Consider the following 19218-nt stretch of genomic DNA (forward strand, 5'->3'; position numbering starts at 1 on the left):
ACATGCTCTAGCTACCCTGATTATTCAAAAATATTTATACCATTGGACTTTGGCCAGTTCAGGTTCAACAGGGCATAATAAACATAAAGAGAATTAGAAGAAGAAGTAGGGGGCCTTTAGACTGAATCAGCTCTTTTAGATAGATACTGTATATTATTGCTGCAAAGGTTGACATCTTTCCTCATAGAGACATCTGTACTACTTGACAGCTCCCAAGTTAAATATCAAGAGCAATTGCATTGACAATTGTTAAAATTCAGAGTTGGCAAAGTGGGAGAGACAGTGAGGACTCCTTTTAAAGTAATTTGTCAAAGCTTCCATTAGTATAACAAACATAATCCAGGTTCAGAAAAATCGTGCACCACCAAAAGGCTGGCCAGAGGAAACTAAAAGGTTCAGAAAATTGTACTGTTTATTTATATGTAAATTAAGCCCAAGGCAGGCACTCCCCGCTTGAAATAAAGATGCTTGGACAAGTGGCCTCCTATGCTCAGCTACAGTGTTGAGAAAAACAGACCAAGTATAGAGGCTGTATTTATTGGGTGACGTTTTCTCCTCATACACATAATTTTTCTGTTACGGTCTCTTAGGAATCACCGTGTAAGACCCCTAGAACCACTCAGGCAAGATCTTCTGCCAATAGCAACCACCCACTGTTCCAATAGAACACAGCGCATTCACCGGTGCTTAGGCAGCCCCCTGGCCTTGTACTCGGGATAGTAGTGGCTTACACTGTTATCCTAAGGCGGACTTGAGGGCCGGGATGCGACCTTGAGGGTCAAGGAGTGGCTTTGGCAGCCGAGGTGTGGCTTAAGAGCCAATGTGAATGTAGACTGTGAAATGCGGCCTTGATGGCCAAAGTGCGGCAAATGAGCCGGTAGAAATTCAGGCTGAGATGCGGCTGTGAGGGTTGAGGTGTGGCTATTACAGCCTAGATGTGGCTTGAGAGCCGATCTAAATGCAGACTGTGAGGTGCTGCCTTGATGGCCGAGATGAGGCTAATGAGTCAGTAGATATTCAGGCAGTGATGCAGCCTTGTGGGCTAAGGTACGGCTGTAACAGCCGGGATGCGGCTTCAAAGCCGAAGTGAATACAGGCTGTGATTTGGCCTTGCGGGCCGAGATGCGGCTTGAGAGCCGAGGAGAATACAAGTTGTATTGTGGCCTTGTGGGCCGCGGTGCGGCTATGACAGCCAAGATGTGGCTTGAGAGTCGAGGTGAATACAGGTTGTGTTTCGGCTGAGGTGCGGCTATGACAGACAAGATCTTCAGGCAGAGAGATGGTAAATGATTGCCATAAGACCGGCAAGGCCGTAGGCACAGCATGACACTGAGCATTCCGTAGATAGCAGTATATCAGAACTCTAGATGGAGGGATGAGAGTTTGGACTGAGAATCCACGAGGTAGTGGCAGAACAGGCACAAATGAGCAGGGACACGACACGAGTTTGGACTGGCGGGAACCGGAAGGACACGTACAGACACGCTATAGATGGCAATGAACCAGCAGGCTAAAGAAAGAAATTGAACCAATAGAGTAACAGGGCAGGTGATTAGTGGCAATCCACAGATGAGAAGCACACCTTATCCAGCGTCATGTGCTGTAATCTGGCATCCCAGTCTCCTAGCAACAGAAGGTGTCATCCCAGTACGGCGTGCACGTTGCACAAGAGCAGAAGTTCGGGTGTGTGGCTGGCGACTCGGAGGTAGAGAAACAACCGGAGCATGGGTGTGTAACAAGGCATGCTGGCGACTTGTGACATTTTCTATACATGCATTTGGAAGCTACCTCTGTACATTGAGTTCATTATGATACAAACAATTCTATACCATGCATGATACAGATGGTAAGGATGAATGAGTTTACAAGCTCAGGTGTGTAGGGTACAATAACAATTATTGCTTTTGTTAGGTATACTTTATCATTAATATAATGGCATATCTATAATGGATACAAGGTGTGCAGGGAATTTAAACAGCAATGCACCCCCATTAATCATTTAGTTGGAATACATGAGTAACCTCTGCTGGTCTGGGGACTGATCCCTCAGGATGTGAGCAGAGGGGTAAAGGTTAGGAAAGACAGTGCCAAAATCTCTAAGATATAAAACCTTTTCCTTTGTCTATAAATCTCTTTGTGTGCAATAACAAAATGCTGTGAGCTGACATTGGGCATAGTCTGTTGCTAAGCAACAATTACAGTCCAATCAATCATGGACTACTTTTCAATATACTAACACAGCTTTAATATGGAGCATTCTGATGTGACAGCTTGCCAGTAATTGCAGTCAGCAATGGATCATAAAAATGCTTGTAAATTAAGACATCACTAGCTCCCCACTATACAGGTTGGATAAGGCCCCTCCAGCTTCCCATCCTGCAGGTTATATAAGACCCCATTAGTGCCCCCCCTACACAGGTTAGATAAGACCCATTCAGCTCCTCACAATGCAAGTTAGATTAGACTGTGCCAGCTCCCCCACAATCTATGCAAAATAAGAGCCCACCAGCTCCCTACCATGCAGGCACAATAAGACTCCACCATTTCCCTCCCCTGCAGGTTAGAAAAGTCTTGTCAGCTCCTCAAAATGCAGATAAAATAAGACCTGCTAGCTCTCCACTATGCAGCTAAAATAAGACCTATAAGCTCCATTACCATGCAGGCAATATATGACCACACCATTTCACCACCCTGTAAGTTTGATAAGACCCCACAAGCTACCCACCATGCAGGTTAGATACAGTAAGACCTAGCCAGCTCCTCAACATTCAGGTAAAATAAGACCTGGCCATCTTACCACCATGCAGGTTAGATAATACCCTGCCAGCTCCCCACCATGCAGGTTAGATAGTACCTGGTCACAGAGCCGTAACTAGACTTTTTGGTGCCCTGTGCCAGACAGAGCATTGGCGCCCCGCCTCCCCTATTTTTTAAAAAGGGACATAAGATAGAGCACCTGAAAAAGGGCCATGGTCTTATGATGAATGGCCAGGGAAGAGATAGGGGCAGCCAGAAGATGCTGGGGATGAAAACAACAGGAAGCTACAAGTGAGAATGATAATAAACGGGAAAAGTGATAGACCCAAACAGCGCCCCCTGTCCTGCGGTGCCCTGTGCCATGGCACTGGTCGAACTACCCTAGTTAGGGCCATGCCCGGGCCTCCACCATTACTGTCAAATTCCTCAGTTTAATTTTACATAGCTATCTGCTCCATTTAGCAGTGGTCAGATGAACTTTGTAGCACTTTCTACAGAAGGTGAGAGCACAAAGATGGAAATCAATGTTTCAAGGAGGGGGCTGTTTATATATTTTTCACCCCTGCTGGTTTGCCTAGAAAATAGGGACATATTGTAGCGCTCTCATTTAGTTAACTAGTGTATAACAGCATCACTATCTCCCTTCCACCTGTCCCCCATTTTCCTAGTAAGGAGTGCAGGAAGGACTACCATGCACGAGGAATGCTTTTTGTCTGCTGAGTGTCAGTCTTCCAGTTCTTCCATCTGATATAGTGACAACAAGAGTAAGGCACACAGGGCCTGATTCAGAGCCGGACGCTATTTGCGCTCGCTCGTTCAGAAAAAGGGGCCGGCTATTTAAATTGGGCGCTCGCTCTTTGCGGTCTGTTGACGCCTCTATGTCTGAGCGAGCGAATGAAACATGCGCTCGCTATTTTGTAAAGACGCCCCCTGGCCGCTCGCATCCTACATCATCTCCGCTATTTATTTGATTAATCGGGAACATCGAAAGGCGTCTGAACTGCTCGCAGTGCTTGTGGTTGGATTTTCCTACTGCAATCATGCGAACAGTTCAGGCTAAGAAACAACCAAGTGACGTGGTCGATGACGCTGCTTTGTTAATAATGCACACCCTTAAAACGCCAGTTTTGACCGTTTGGCACGCCTGCGTTCGGATCTCCACTCCCCGTTTTCAAGCACCTTCCCCTGTTACCACCCACAAACGCCTCATCCTGTCACTCAAATTAGCAGGCACTCGCTATTTTGCGAGCGCTCGATTTCCGACCGCACTGACTGGTTGGCGCATGCGCATTACGACCCATACGCATGCGCAGATGTGCGAACATCGCTCGGAGCGAACGAGCGGCCGCTTACGAGCGGCTCTGAATCAGGCCCACAGTGTACAAAGCTCTTTTAAATGAATAGCTTATTTTGATTTGGAATCTAGAGAACAGTCATCAATTCAATAAACACATAAAACCCAAATGCCTCCTTCTCATAACAGGTCACTATAAGGTGAGAATTCCTGATTATTTGTTCAATAAAAAACGTGCTGTTTCACTTTAGCAGAGCTAAATATTTTTGCATACAACCTATGGAGTTTGGCCACACAGACTGAAAAGAAGCCACGAGCATAAAATTTACAACTTTTTTTATATTAAATCACTTTTAATATGATCATCACATCAACTTACAGACATCAAGCATAATATTTTGAAAATACAGGAGAAGAATGTGAATTTACAACTTTTTATTGGCCCTCCATCTCCCACCCATATTAATGACCATTTTAGAGTAGTGAGACAAGTAGTTTACCAGTGCCAGTCTACAGAAACAGAGTGTCCCCATTATGGTCCATGGAATAACCTGGAATGCAGACTAGCATAAAGAAAAATTACAGTACTTTTATTTATGGCATAAGGACTTGGGTGAAAATTATCTGCACAAATATCTTAAATGTACCTACAGTAAATCCAGGTGGACTTTCTGTAAATTACTATAATCTTGTGACAACATTGAAGTATGAGGCAATAATGACATCATAAAGAATTGAACGCAAATTGGCCATAGATTCTCCAGGAAAACAAATGCCTATATTTACCTATATGCAGAGCTGTATGCGTCCTTTGCAATCTGCCCACCCCATATATGTGCAATTAGTTTGGTACCTATCATCATCATCACTACATACTTGTTACAACGAAATCGGTATGTATTACCACAGGACCTAAGCCCTGCAGTTGAAACACTGACACCTGAAGGCCGGCAGATGAAGATCCCGACTGAGGTGAGTATTTACCCTAACCCTCCCCTCTTCCCCCCCTAACCCTCCCTTAGGGGTGCCTAACCTTAACTTCCCCCCCTAGTGCCTAACCCTAACCTCCCCCCGGTGTTGCCTGACCCTATCCCCCCTTCCCCTAGCCTAACCCTCTCGGGAGGTACCTAACCCTAAGTCCCCCCCGGGAGTCCCTAAACCTCTCCCTCCCCCCCGCGGCTATGAGCTCCTGACGCCCGGCTTACCTACGTTCGGTTTGCTGGGCGTCAGGATTTCAGCATGGGGCTAATGATAGGCGTCAGTATTTAGACGCCTATCATTAGTCCCATACCGGGCTGTCACTGTCGGGAAGCCAGTGGTCGGCATTTCGACCGCGGGCTTTCTGACTACATCCCGTATCAGCCTATACTTGGTCCAAATGATACTCCTGTAAACATGCATTGCTAAGTTTACGGCCAACCCTGCATAACCCGCAGGTCCATTGACTGCCCATACTCCACTTTGCCTGTGCGAGTACATCCAATTAAACCTCTCCAGCCACAAGTGTAGATAGGATTGCAATGTGTACATTTCTACATCACGCATACTTGAGAGTGCATATTTTTGGCTCATGCACAGTATGAAAACACGCAAGATACACTCTGAAACCAGTCATAGCTTAACTCAGCATCAGCCCTGGAAGTGACTGAGGGATTTATTAACTAAGCCTTGGATGGAGATAAAGTCGACGGAGATAAGGTGCCAGCCAACCAGCTCCTAATTGTAATTTTTCAAACACAGCCTGCGACATAAAGTCAGGAGCTGATTGGCTGGTACCTTATCTCTGTTCACTTTATCTCCATCCAAGGCATAGTAAATAGACCCCAGGGCCTTATTTATCAACGAGTTTTATCATTCACAACGAGTGCTAAAACTTGTTGTGTATGATAAATGGTGCTCCAGCCAATCCGCTCCCAAATGTCATCTGTTTGAAAAATGACAGTTGGGAGCTGATTGGCTGGAGCACCATTTATCAAACGCAATGAGTTTTATCACTTATTGTGAATGATAAAACTTGTTGATAAATATGGCCCTAATTAAGTGTATTTTAACCAACAAGAACCAATTATACATTTGTCTTTCATTTTTTTTTAAAGTTCTAAAAAAATGATATAACATAATCATTGTAGCCTCCCTTTTTGAAACCTAAAGTAGCTGATAGGAAACATGAATGATCTACAGTAGGACACATGATTGTACAAGAATCCTGTTACATCACTGACATCTCTAAATAAAGTTTCAGCTGCCCCACATTTCATAACATGCTAACACTTAAGGGTCTATTTACTAAGCAGTGTTAGGAGACAGAGTGAAAAGTGATAAGGTGCCAGCCAATCAGCTCCCAACTGTCATTTTTCAAACACAGCCTGTGAGATGGCAGTTAGGAGCGGATTGGCTGGTACCTTATCACTTTTCACTCTGTCTCCTAACACTGCTTAGTAAATAGACCCCTAACTCTCTGGGTTAAATTTACTAAGAATCGTGTTTGGTTGAGTTCTGCTTGTTAGGCCCTCTGTTTGTTGTGGACCCGGGGTGGTAACAGGAGTAAACACCTGAACAGGAAGTTGTTTAATTAGAATGTTGGTAGACATGAACAAAGATAACTAAAGTCCAGTAATAACAGATTAATAACTGTAGCAGGAGGAAACTGTAGTGAGTGGGAATAAACAAATGTCCAGCAAAGTGAGATGAATAAGGTGAATCCAGTAAAGGTGAAATGGAAATCCGGGTATGCAGGGTAATGGCTTAAGAGGGATATCCGGATATGCTGTGATGATTGCTGAAGGTAAACTGTACTGCTGTGATGATTGCTGAAGGTAAATCCTGTAATGCAGTGATGATTGCTGAAGGTTAATCCTGTAAAGCTGTGATGATTGCTTAGTGGAATGGGTTAACTGAGGAGACAGGTTCAGGCAGGATTGAGTCTGGTGAAAGGTGCAGGGCTATCTCCAGCAGGGTGCAAGGCAAGGCAGAGTGGTGCAGGCTGCAGGGAGCCGGAGGCAGACAAGGAGCTAGGGCAAGCATCAGAGCACAGGTCTCAGGTTCAGGAGCGCAGGAACTCTCTCTTACAGCTGACACTGTGAAACACGTTGCACTAGCAACCACAGGGCACTCTGAACACCCTTAAGTATCCAGCAACAGAACATGATAGGCCAGAGAGCAGGTGACCCACAGATGATTGGCCTGCTATGTCACATGGCCAAAGACAACATGGTGGCACCCAGACAGCCGTGACGCAGAGACACCACTAGTCTTACCCTGTCAGGACGGCCCAACGCTGGGCAGACCTCTGCATACACGCAATGCCAATCTCCACACGCCAGCTCCCCTGCCAGAAGGACTGCGCCACAGCACCCTCACCGGTAAGGACCACAAACCTCCACGCCATGAAACCAGGGTCGTGACAGTACCCCCTCCTTACGGGTGGCCTCAGGACACTTTTTAGGCTTTTCGGGATGATCCAAGTGGAATTTTCTGACGAGTTTGGGAGCGTGGGCGTCCTCAGCTCTAGTCAAACAATGCTCTTCTGGACCATAGCCTCTCCAATCAAGCAGGTATTGCAAGTGACCATGACGGATACGAGAATCCAGAATCCGAGACACTGGGAGGAACAGGGAGAACACTGAGGAATTTATTGAGACGTAGTGGCTTGAGCAAAGATATATGAAAGTAATTGGGAATTTTTAAATAAGACGGGAGCTGAAGACGATAGGAGACTGGATTGATTATCTCTGTGTTGGAGTATGGACCAATAAACCAGGGAGCGAACTTCATAGATGGTACCTTGAGGCGAAGATTGCGGGTAGAAAGCCATACTTGATCTACGCATCTGAGGAACTTTTCTTTGCTTCCTATCTGCCTGATCTTTGTACCGCAGAGAGGTTTTAACAAGAGCAGCCCGCACTTGAGACCAAAGCGCAGCAAAGTTCTGTACGGTGGCATCCACAGCTGGTACATGGAAGGTGGGCAAACTACGGAACTCAGGGACCCTAGGATGAAGTCCATATACAATGTAGAGATTGGTTAGTAGAGGAATGGTATGATGCGTTGTGTGCAAATTCAGCCCAGGGAAGGGACTCAGACCAGTTGTCCTGGGATGAACATTTAGATTATCATAAAGGTCTCGAGATCCTGATTCACCCTCTCGGTGGACCCATTACTTTGAGGGTGATAGACCATGGAGAAGTTGAGTTTTACTTGTAGAACAGAACAGAGGCTTCTCCAGAATTTTGCAACGAATTAGACCCCCCGGTCTGAGACGATTTCTGAAGGAAGTCCATGTAGACGAATAAATGCTGTACAAATAGGTGAGCCAAATCAGGTGCTGAATGTAACTTTTTTAACGAAATGTAGTGGACCATCTTAGAGAAATGATCTGCTACCACCCAGATAGTGGTATATCCATTAGAACTTGGCAGGTCCATCACAAAATCCATGGACAGATGTGTACACGGATGAGATGGCACAGGAAGGGGCATGAATTCACCGGCTGGAGACATCAGTGATATCAGTGGGGAGTCTCCTGCTCAAACAGAGCAGGAAGCTCCCTGGGGCTTACGAGTGCCGAGACCCAACCTTAGAGTCTTGTCGTAAAACCCCGATGGTCGCAATGGTAACCCACAGCTTAACTAATGACCAGGAGGCGGTCGTTCAGGATGCAAGTGGCCACCCTGATTCAGTGCGACTGATTGCAACTACCGACCGTCTCTGAATGAGGTCCTGTGTTTGTTGTGGTCCTGGGGTGGTAACAGGCGTAAACACCTGAACAGGTTTAAACTGAGAAGTAGGTTGTTTAATTAGAATGTTGGTAGACATGAACAAAGATAACTAAAGTCCAGTAATAACAGACTAATAACTGTAGCAGGAGGAAACTGTAGTGAGTGGGAATAAACAAATGTCTAGCACAGTGACAGAGATGAATAAGGTGAATCCAGACAGACTGTAAAGATGAAATGGAAATCCGGGTATGCAGGGTAATGACTTAAGAGGGATATCCGAATATGCTGTGATGATTGCTGAAGGTAAATCCTGTACTGCTGTGATGATTGCTGAAGGTAAATCCTGTAATACAGTGATGATTGCTGAAGGTTAATCCTGTAAAGCTGTGATGATGGTTGAGTGGAATGGGTTAACTGAGGAGACAGGTTCAGGCAGGAGTGGGTCTGGTGGAAGGTGCAGGGCGATCTCTAGCAGGGTGCAAGGCAAGACTGAGTGGTGCAGCCTGCAGGGAGCCGAAGGCAGACAAGGAGCTAGGGCAAGCACCAGAGCACAGGTCTCAGGTTCAGGAGCGCAGGAACTCTCTTTCACAGCTGACGCCCTTAAATATCCAGCAACAGAATGTGATAGGCCAGAGAGAGCAGATGACCCTCAGACGATTGGCCTGCTATGTCACATGGCCAAAGACAACATGGTGGCGCCCAGACAGCCGTTACGTGGAGATGCCACTAGTCTTACCCCTGTCAGTACGGCCCAACACTGGCAGACTTCTGCATACACGCAATGCCAATCTCCACACGCCAGCTCCCCTGCCAGAAAGACCGTGCCACAGCACACTCACCGGTGAGGACCGCAAACCTCCATGCCGCGAAACCTGGGTCGTGACACTTATGTTTTTAAACTACATTTGACTCGCTGAAACTGCGGTGATTTTAGGCTTCTGAAACACTAAAATTTACCAAGAACCGTGTTTTGCTGAGAGTGTGTTTTCCAATGGTGTATCTAATCGAGATTTCTCACCTGAGTTTGCAGTGTCTGACTGCAGCAAAACACTCCGGAACAAGCAGCCGGCACATATCAGCGAGATATGTGAAGACTGCTTGTGTGTTTTAACTGTAAAAAAAGGGTTAATTTAAAATAAAAAAATTAAGTAGCCCTCCCCTCCCCCCGAAAAAAAACATAACCAGCCCCTGGATGCTCACCCAGTCCTGGTTCCTAACTTTTAAAACCAGCACCGGTCTAAAATCAGGCCAGGTTGTAATGCCACAGCAAGGGGACCCTTTCACCGGGTCTTCCCGGCCAAAGCATTACTACTCCAAGCCGGTCAGCCTAAGCCAGGGATCTCAGGAGGGTTGGGGACCCTCCCAATAAAGGGGTCCCCCCATTTCCCAAGCACCCCAGTCTTAAGCTGAAGCCTGGGGTTCTTCCCCGCAATCCTGGGGGTAATAGTGCTGAAAATAGATATAAACTATTCTTTTTACCGTGGAACTACAATAATGCTTTGGCCGGGGAGACCCGGTGAAAGGATCCCCTGGGTGTGGCATTACACCCTGACTGGATTTCAGTCCGGTACTGGTTTTAAAAATAGTGGGATCCCTACGCAATTTTCCACCTATTTTTAAAACCAGGACAGGCTCAGCAGCCCAGTGCTGGTTCCTAAAATACGGGGTAACCCTACTAGTTTTTTCCACTTAATTTTTATGAACCAGGACTGGGTGTGCAGCTCGGGGCTGGTTATGATTTTTGAAGGGGGACCCTACGTAATTTTTTTTATATTAACCCTTTAGCTAAGGTTTACATGCATAAACATACACAAATCACACTGATCTGTGTATGTTTCCGCCAAACTTCTATTTAGCTGTGAGTTTGCTACAATTACACCCGTGATTGTAATCACTATTCTTAGTAAGTTCCCGAGTTGTATCTTTTTCAGTGAAAGTATTTTCGAGTTTGGCCGATGGTGAGTTTAATTGTTTTTCAGTGTAAAGAGAGAAATCTCTAACAAAGTCCCCCGAGTTTGTCTTTAGTAAATTTGCAAGTTGTAAAATATGCCTAAACACACCCGAGATTGCAATGTCGACCAAACTCGAATCCTAATAAATTTATCCCTCTGTGTCAGTAGTCTAAATAAAGGAGCAGGAAGCTGGTAGGAATAGGAAATAAACCATTGGTGGTGGATGCCATTTTTTATGCATACACAAAACCCCTACTTAATGTCATGTTATTGCTGTGTAAAAGGCTAGTTGCGCTTGTCTAATTTGTTTTAGGTACTAAAAGAAATTTCTACCTTCAGTATGGTGTGATTGTTTTATAGTGATCACTGCATACAGCGTATTAATTACCACTTAAATAAGTTTGTAAAATAAGAATAGATTTTAAGAACAGATGTGATACTACTTCTCTTTCACTTTTTAAAGTTCACCTCTAGGCATCCTCTATCTGGTTTTAATGGATAATGTAGATAGCATTTCATGATGAGAAGGGATCTTACTTCACTGACACAGACCTTCCAATGCACTTATTGTAAATCTTCCAGTCCAAAATTTATTTAACTTCAACCTAAGAGGCATACCTACGTTTGGTGCAGGGGATGCCATTGCTATGGGGCCCAGAAAGTGCCAGGTTCCACCTCCCTGGAACCAGTTCACGCCCAGATCTGTATTAAGGGGCGACACATGCCCCTGGCCGCCTGCTCTCTCGGAGTGCCTCCCTCTGTAGTTTTAGTGTGCAGACACTGACTGCAAAAGTTGAACAGAAGGGGAGCGGGTGGACAGTATTTGTGAACAAGAGCAGCAGCCAAGCCACAACAGGAAGTCTAATAAACTCTGCGCTGCAGTTGTGCATGCACTGTCTGAGACAGTGAATAAGGGGTCTATGTACTAAGCCTTCACGAGAGATCAACATCGACAGCACGCCCCCTTTGATCAGACACAACGAGCGAAGGAAAGTCCTTTGCACGTCGCGTCTGGCGCATGCGCACGACGGAGCTCCCGCCGTCGTGCGCATGCGCAGAGCACAACATCGACCCACTTGCGAGCGGACAGCCGCTTGCGAGTGGATCTGAATCAGGCCCAATATCCCAAGAAGGGTGTCTGCAGTAATCACTGCACGTGGTGGACCTACAAATGACTGATGTCTATAAAATCTAATTGATCTATTTGCTGTCAGTGGGCCTGATTCAGCAAGGATCGAAGTTGATAATACGCACGCAATTGGCAGATTGTTGCATGCTGCGCATGCATCGCAGTGTGCGTGCACGAGCCGGCCACTGCGATTGCAGTGACCACACAGACCCATCGCAGAGTGATTGACATGAAGTGCCATTTGTGAAGGGGGTATGGTCGGTGAAACGCAGGTGTGTCAGTGCGTTTCAACACCGTTGCATGGGTGTGCATAAATTATCCACTGCGATGCCCTACGCAGCCGGAGGCCTCATAGTGTGCGCTGAAGTCAGAAATTCCTGAGTAAGGTCAGAGCTTGTGCAAGTGTGCAAGAGGCTGTGATTGTACCGATGGTTTCGCAGTCTTGCTAAACATTATGGATGTGTGTAAGGTAAAGTGGGCGTCCTTATGTTGTGCTATGCGATATAGAGATCGCAATGAATTAGCATAATATCACAGTTGAATTGCGTATGTAAGAGCTATTGCGTTCGCAGTTGAGGTCCGTAGTGATTCAGGTCCAGTATCCAATCACTTTTGTCTACATTGTGTAGTAGGAATCTGCAATTTTATGTAAACTTTCACTTTTTACAGCTTTCCCCTCTTCCACACAAAACTAGGTGCACTTCTAATGGAATCTAATTTTTTGACATGCCCTTTGAAGTGTGCTGGGCAGACCATCCAGGCACAACAATGGAAAACCAAGGAATCTTGTGGTGCATGTCCATCATGATTCATAAATGACATCCACATCTTTTTATATTCCATAATATGTCACTCAATGTCTAGCGTATTAATTACCACTTAAATAAGTTTGTAAAATAAGAATAGATTTTAAGAACAGATGTGATACTACTTCTCTTTCACTTTTTAAAGTTCACCTCTAGGCATCCTCTATCTGGTTTTAATGGATAATGTAGATAGCATTTCATGATTAGAAGGGATCTTACTTCACTGACACAGACCTTCCAATGCACTTATTGTAAATCTTCCAGTCCAAAATTTATTTAACTTCAACCTAAGAGGCATACCTACGTTTGGTGCAGGGGATGCCATTGCTATGGGGCCCAGAAAGTGCCAGGTTCCACCTCCCTGGAACCAGTTCACGCCCAGATCTGTATTAAGGGGCGACACATGCCCCTGGCCGCCTGCTCTCTCGGAGTGCCTCCCTCTGTAGTTTTAGTGTGCAGACACTGACTGCAAAAGTTGAACAGAAGGGGAGCGGGTGGACAGTATTTGTGAACAAGAGCAGCAGCCAAGCCACAACAGGAAGTCTAATAAACTCTGCGCTGCAGTTGTGCATGCACTGTCTGAGACAGTGAATAAGGGGTCTATGTACTAAGCCTTCACGAGAGATAAAATGGACGGAGATAAGGTACCAACCAATCAGCTACTAACTGTCACTTTACAAGCTGTTTGAAAAAAAATGACAGTACAGAGCTGATTGGTTGGTACTTTATCTTTGTCCACTTGATCTCTCTCTAAGGCTTAGTACATAGACCTCATATTCACTGTCTGTAACTATTAACAATTCAGCAATGTTTTTTTTTTGGGTGGGTGGGGGGAAGCTCAGATGGTGCGGTAATTGTTCCACTCACTGTAGGCAGGAGTGTCATTATATCTGCTTTTAACATTTACTAAAGCAATGTCCTGAACTTTTCACATTTTCTATGCTTCCAAATATTAGCAATCTGTTCTGTTCACATATAAATTGGGGCACCACAAGGTGACAGAATTTGAACTGAGAGCACTATAAGGTGGTATAATGTGATCTAGGGGTACTGTGTGGCATAATGTTAACTAAGGGCACTGTGGCATAATCTGAACAGGACCTGATTCAGAGCTGGACGCTCTGATAGAGCGCTCGCTCTGAAGCAGGGTTTTTTTGTTTTTTTTTATGGAGCGGCCTCGTGGCCGCTCGCATTGCTGTGGGTTGCCACCCACAGCTAATGCGAGCGGCCAGGATGATGTGTGCAGACACACAATGCACCTTTATGCAGGCAAGAGAACTGCATGTCCGCCTATCACACTTCAAGGTAAAGGACCACACACACATTGTAAACATTGCCAATCAGTGATCAGTACAATCCATATAATTGAATAATGGAAATAAATTCACATTATAATTACTCAATAAAATAGGTTTGGACTACATAAGACTATCAGCTGATTTGCCAGGAACAATCTTAGAGACAGAAGAAAAACACATGCAGATATAACAACTGCACTTGTATGGAGCATGTTACAGCAAAATAACTGAAAAAGGCAGCATCTTTTGTAAAATGTTATTCATGCAAAGCAGACAATCATGTTCCCTTCATTAAAATAAAACATAAAAATAAAATATGTAAAGTGTCAAATTGAACAGGATCTGGTGTTCAGACATTAGGCTAATAAGTATATAATTAATTTTCTAAAAGTAACATACAGTGCATACAGATCAGGTACTTCTGTCTGATAGGTAGATATACAGCTTAGTTAGTTTACGGCAGTGTTGTATTGTAGGTTGGGAAGGAGCAGTCTTAATGGGCAAGAGCACTTTCATATATATGGTATGAGGCTTAATAATTTATAATTAAACTTATGCTAGGTATTCTGTGGGAAACTGTTCAAACCTTCATTGACTGTATTCTAACCTTTTTTTTTATTTTTTTACTATTATGCCTCTGAGAATATTAATTGTGAAGCTACTTATTATTTCATAGTTCAAATAGTGCAATTCCTTTTGAATTCCCCTTTTTTGATAAATAATCAATTTCAGAGGATACGATAGTTAGTTTTGAGTATCCCTCTATTATCGTGCCTTTCAGCAGACTTAAGAAACATGCAGTAGTTTACCTGTTGCAGAACTACATAATCCAGCATGCCCTACGAGATGAGGGCTTACTCGTACGGGATTATTTGGCAAATGTATATGTATTTCTAGAACAGAGAGCCCCTGTTTGCCAGCTTTTGCATGGTTAGACTGAGGATGATATTATAGAGGACAGATGAACCCAGTGTTGCAGCAGGCCTGCTGTCCATGGTCCTGAATCAGTCTCTAGCTCTGCTAGCTAGTTGCTATAGCAATGTGCAGAGGATGCTGCCAGTATGTATGGCACAAAAGGTCTGCCCTGCACTTCAACTCCAGATAGAATCATACTGAGCCTATTTAACCCTTCTTCCGCTTGCTATATTCAGCAGTAACTTTAAGTCTATAGATCCAAATTTAGAATACCGATAATGAAAAGTCTTTGGGTGTAATAATAGATTAGTAAACTCTTCAAGATACAGGGTAAATTATAGCATACAGCTCTGGGCATTATATTATCAGGACTGTACATAGAGTTACTATCTACAGATTGAGGTGGCAGCAGACAGCTGAAAAAATGCCTTTGTAATTGCTTCAAATAATTAGTACAAATGTTTATATTGGTGCACATTTAAAACAAATGTTGGCACTAAACCACAGACTGCAACCATGCTGTAAAGAATGTTAACAAATCATTTTCAATATTTTTCTGTATCTGGATTCTGCTATCTTACATAACTACTCCATTCTGTCTCTCTTTAAATAGTATCACAGACATAATTGATTTTAATGTTGCACCATTCAGGTGTAAAGGAAGGAGGGGTGATTGTTTTAATTAGTGAATTAAAGAAACAGACCAATAATGAATAAAGGAAACATTGTTTTGTGTCCTCCACTGTTAGGTCAACTGCTGCTATGGCCTATTTCTAGACTGAGGTGTTGTGCATGATAGGGACAGGGAGAGAGGATTACTCCAATTCTATTTATTACTAACTGCTGCCAGGGGAAAAAAGCAGCTTAACTCCACTTGTCTCCTTACCAGACCCAGGCAAGCGTGGGCAACACGTGTTTACTAAATCATTAAGCCAATTAGTATGGGTAATAGAAAGCAAGGAGTTAATACACAACACAACATAATCCCTTCTCTGCCTATATATTCAATATTAACATGCAAGATTGCCCAGGAGTTCTATAGTTTGAATAATGTACAGAAAACATTCCTCCATTTATAACAGCACTGTTGCTTATTATCATAAACATCCATTGCACAAAAGCAACCCATTAATGACCATCATCCACCAGCTCAGCGGTGCTTCAATCCATTATAATGCCAAGAACATGCTTCAACATAAGTGGGTTCGTGAATCATGTCTGCAACCAACAGAGACATCCACTATTTAACTCACTAGAGTCAAGCAGGAATAGTTCCATCTATTACCACACTTCTGCAGTATTGTAGCTGTTTGGCCTGAGAAATAGAAAATTAGCCATACCCCAAATATAGCTAGCATTAAGTTGCTAATAATACCCCATTTACACCTGAGTTAAAACCTGGGTTATTGTAGGGTTAACCCAGGTTGCTCCTAGGTGTAAAAGGAGCCAGAGTTGTATTTCCGGGTCGAGTGACCTGGCAATCCAACCCAGGTAACTTGCAGGGTTTAACACGGGAACAACCTGTGAAACCCTGCAGTGTAAACGGGAACCCTGGGTAATTCGACCCGTGTCCCGTTTACAGTATGGGGACTCCTGGGTTTCTTGGTGCTTGGAGATGATGTCATCTTCAAGCGCCGGGAAAAGTGTTCCACTGCACCCATGTGCTGTGTGATCGGCGCCGCAGTAGAAAAGGTCTGTCCTGGGTCTGACATGTTTTGGAACTCGGGGCCTGATTCAGACCCGGTCACAAGTGCTGAGCGCTCGCAACCGGTTCGATGGTGGCCCACAGCACATGCGCACGACGGAGCCGGCTCCGTTGTGCGCATGCGCGAGAGCCGGCTAGCGACGGGCACTTCGTCGCTCCGGGTCTCGCAACAAAGGGGGCGAGCTGTCGATGTTGAGTGACAGCTCGCCCCCTTTGGTGGGCGGGCTGGGGGGTGGCTGCCCAAATGGAGGCGTTCCCACGGGAACGCCTACCGTCTGGGGCCGGCCCCACTGACATCACAAGTTAGAGCTGAAAGCTCTCTGGGGCTTGCGGCAACGAGACCCTACCACAAGGGTCTTGTTGCAAGCCCGATGGTTGCAATGGTCTTGACCATCGCGACCATCATCATGGCCGCTCGCTGTAGCTGTGGGTGGTCACCCACAGCTATGCGAGATGCCAGGAGGCGGCTCTACAACAAAAAAACCTGGCCCTGATTCAGAGCGAGCACTCTGTCAGAACGACCGGGTTTGAATCAGGCCCTCGGGTCAGACCCAGGATTTAGGTGTAAAAGCAGTATTAATAAGTAGGGCACCCGAATAGTTTGCCCAACCCCTGTCTTTAGCCTAGGGGTTGACTATAAGCAGATAACCCATAGCACAATCTAGGTATTAGAATTCATTCAAGTACGAGGAGCTAGACTGGTGCTAGTGAACATCTAGTGAACATCTTATTGTATATATGCACTATATGAATAATTCTTTTAGTTTACAGTATCAGGTGTCAGGTTTGTGTTAGTATAGAGATAGTTACCCCACCCTATTCCTGGAGGAGTTTTGTCTCTGCATCCCCTGTGGGACAACAATGCACAGTATACCTCAGCAACCACCGGGATGTGCTAAGACTTGTTATTCTACAACAGCTGGAGAGACACTTATTGCTTAGCTCTGCCCTTCTACCATCTAATGTCAGAGTCAGATTGCAGCAGTGTCACCACAGTGTAATACATCCTTAATGGCACATTTATATAGGTGTCTTGTCCAAGTTTCATATTGCTGCCTGGTTTTCTGTGATCTTATAAACAGGAAAGCTACGCTATAAAGAGAATGAAGGAGGAGACCATGTTATAGTGTAGTGATTTCCTGTATTTAGTACGTTGCTTCAGTTAAATATAAAGTATCTGCTTAATAACAGGATGAAAAACTTCCATGAAACTTGAGAACCTTGGTATCATTACAACCACTCTTCGCTTACCGGTACTACTTATTTCTCTATGTCTCCACTTTCTAACCAATTGGATGCACCTTTGCCCTTTTCACATCCCTCGTCCTTTCTCTTTATCCCTGATAGACAGGCCAAAAAAACAACATCAGATACTAACATTTTTGCTAATGTTTTCCACACTTCTTATTGTGACATACTTTGTAATTGTGGCTTTGTATCATCCAATTGTCATTTGTTCTGTTATGTGGTATTATGATTGTATACCCTGATGTTATAAAGAAAAAGAGAGGACACCGGCTTCATTTTATACCACTTGTAACATAATATGCCATGAATGTTATGGTAACTATATTATAATTATTTTTAGGGAGAATGAAGACAGGCTATATGGAAACATAATATAGATCTACAAACAAGCCAAATCTGTTTGAATGCTTCTTTTCTTGTCCATTTTTGTCCCCATCTATACCTACAGATGCACATAGCAAAACATTACAGCTCCTTTCAGCAGTGAAGTGGTTAAACAAATGCCTCTCTCCCTCTGACACATTTATCTTATCCCCTATGGACTTCCTCCCACACACCTATGCACCTCCCGGAATAGCATTGCTATGGAAACACGGATGCTTCCGCAGTCCTGTATTATGCTAGTGGCAGACAGCTCTGCACCTTTCACTCACGTCCATGATATGTGCACAGAGCAGACTGCACCAAACTCTAGCCAATCAGCTCCTGCATCCTTTCTGCCAAGTGCCATGTGCTGTTGATTCATAATTTCTAATAGAAATTCCTTTTAAGGCCTCATAACCACAAGAGTAGTGCACCGAATATTGATCACGGATGGGCATCAGCTAAAAGCTTTTCTCCTCCGGAATAATGTAATCTTCTTAACTATTTCACATCTACTGGAGAAAACTGTACATATATACTGCAATGTACCCAATTTCATCCACCTGCCAATACAGAAACACATGGAAGAGAAAAGACAAGAAGGCACAAACACAATACATACAATTCTTTTATAGCTTGAAAAAAAATACATTAATAAAAATATTAGCATTAAATAAAATCTATTAATAGTTGATCGCATGCATTAAGCATAAGTAGAGAAGACTACTACTTAATTACAGGAAAAACATATTGTTTTAAAAATAACATAGTCCTTCATGTTATGAATAAATCAAGGAATGTGAATGATGTTGACATTATCCATATCACATGTAATCAAAGTGTTGGTCAGGGTATATGGCAATATATATTAAGGAAGTGCATCCATTAAAATGAAATATTACATCTAATTCCTATATCCTGATAATTACAATGTAAAGGGTAATGAGAACAGCTCAGCAAACCATTGTACTAAACCAATACAGTTGATGAAATTATGCAACAGGATGCACCTAATCTGTCCTTCCCACTACAC

Source organism: Taudactylus pleione, unplaced genomic scaffold (assembly GCF_031769625.1).
Source record: "Taudactylus pleione unplaced genomic scaffold, aTauple2 ptg000122l, whole genome shotgun sequence".
In the NCBI taxonomy this organism is placed as follows: Eukaryota; Metazoa; Chordata; class Amphibia; order Anura; family Myobatrachidae; genus Taudactylus; species Taudactylus pleione.